Here is a 2,333-nt window from a genome sequence, read left to right on the forward strand (position 1 = left end):
TTCTTATTCTCCTGTGCAACGTGGCTGACAGACCTCGGTTCAGGTCCTAGCTCATGTTTGAGGAACCAGAACCGGCTAATAAGTCAAAATTCGATAGCTGAAACTAGAATTGTAGTGCTTCTTACTGGCCGATTACACCAACTTAGAAGCTTCCCCTGTATTTACTATGGTGCTTTTACTTCTTTCGCATTGCCGCAACACATGACATAGCTTTGCAGACGATAAATGTAACCGTTGCAGTGAGAAAAGCGGCCAATGTGACGATCTGGCATTAAGTCGATTCCACTTTTAACATTCTCCCATGCAACGTGGCTGACAGACCTCCCTTCATGCAAAATCTTAAGGTCCTAGCTCATGTCCAAGGCACCAAAGCCGTCTAAACAGTCAATAAACGATAACTAAAACTTGAATTGCACTGCTTCGTACTGGCTATAACATCAACTTAGATGCTTCTTCTGTGTTCTACTATGGTGCTTTTAGTGTCTCCGCATACCGCAGCACGCGACATAGCTTTACACACGATAAACGTACCCGTTTCGGAGAGAAGAGCGGCCAACATGACGATCTGGCATTCAGTCGATTCGATAACAAATGACGAAAACGGGCGGATTTCTCAGGTATTCACTAAATAAGAACACTTTTCACATTCCTCCGCGCAACGCGGCTGCTAGACCTCAGTTTATGGAAAATCTTAAGGTCCTAGCTCATGTCCAAGGCAATAAAGCCGTCTAAAAATCAGTAATCGACAACTAAGACTTGAATTGTACTGCTTCGTACTGGCTATCACACCAACTTAGAAGCTTCTTCTGAGTTCTATTATGGTGCTTTTAGTGTCTCCGCATACCACATCACCCGACATAGCTTTGCACACGATAAATGTAACCAATTCAGAGAGATAAGCGGCCAATATGACGATCTGGCGTTAAGTCGATTCGATAGCTAATGACGAAAACGGACGGATTTCTCAGATTTTCATTACATATGAACACTTTTACATTAGCACCGAGCAACACGGCTGCTTGACCTCCCTTCATGCAAAATCGTAAGGTCCTAGCTCATGTCCAAGGCACCAAAGCCGTCTAAAAAGTCAATAATCAATAACCAAAACATGAATTAATCTGCTTCGTACTGGCTATCACATCAACTTAAAAGCTTCATCTGTGTTCTATTATGGTGGTATTAGTGTCTCCGCATACCGCAGCATGCGACGTAGCTTTGCACACGATAAATGTAACCGTTTGAGAGAGAAGAGAGGCCAATATGACGATCTGGCATTAAGTCGATTTGATAGCAAATGACGAAAACGAGCGGATTTCTCAGGTTTTCAATACATATGAACACATTTCACATTCCCCCGTGCAACGCGGCTGCTAGACCTCCCTTCATGCCAAATCTTAAGGTCCTAGCTCATGTCCAAGGCACCAAAGCCGTCTAAAAAGTCAATAATCGATAACTAAAACTTGAATTGTAACTTCTAAATGGCTATCACATCAACTTAGAAGCTTCTTCCCTATTCTATTATGGTGCTTTTAGTGTCTCCGCAAACCGCTCCACGCGACATATCATTGCACACGATAAATGTAACCGTTTCAGAGAGTAGAGCGCCCAATATGACGATCTGGCATTCAGTCGATTCGATAGCAAATGACGAAAACGGGCGGATTTCTCAGCTCTTCACTAAATATGAACACTTTTCACATTCCTCCGCGCAACGCGGCTGATAGACCTCCCTTCATGGAAAATCGTAAAGTCCTAGCTCACGTCCAAGCCACCAAAGCCGTCTAAAAATTCAGTAATCGATAACTAGAACTTGAATTGTACTGCTTCGCACTGATTATCACATCAACTTAGAAGCTTCTTCTGTGGACTGTTATGGTGCTTTTAGTGCCTCCGCATACCGCAGCACGCGACATAGCTTAGCACGCGATAAATGTAACCGTTGCAGAAAGAAGAGCGGATAGTATGACGACCTGGCATTACGTCGATTCGATAGCAAATGACGAAAACGGGCGGATTTCTCAGGTTTTCAATACATATGAACACATTTCACATTCTCCCGGGCAACGCGGTGGCTAGAGCTCCCTTCATGCAAGATCTTAAGGTCCCAGATCATGCCCAACGCACGAAAGCCGTCTATAAAGTCAATAATCGATAACTAAAACGTGAATTGCACTGCTTCGTACTGGCTATAACATCAACTTAGATGCTTCTTCTGTGTTCTACTATGGTGCTTTTAGTGTCTCCGCATACCGCAGCACGCGACATAGCTTCATCAGCACACGATAAATGTAACCGTGTCAGAGAGAAGAGCGGCCAAAATGACGATCTGGAAT

The sequence above is a fragment of the Schistocerca gregaria genome, unplaced genomic scaffold (assembly GCF_023897955.1).
Source record: "Schistocerca gregaria isolate iqSchGreg1 unplaced genomic scaffold, iqSchGreg1.2 ptg000537l, whole genome shotgun sequence".
Classification (NCBI taxonomy): Eukaryota; Metazoa; Arthropoda; class Insecta; order Orthoptera; family Acrididae; genus Schistocerca; species Schistocerca gregaria.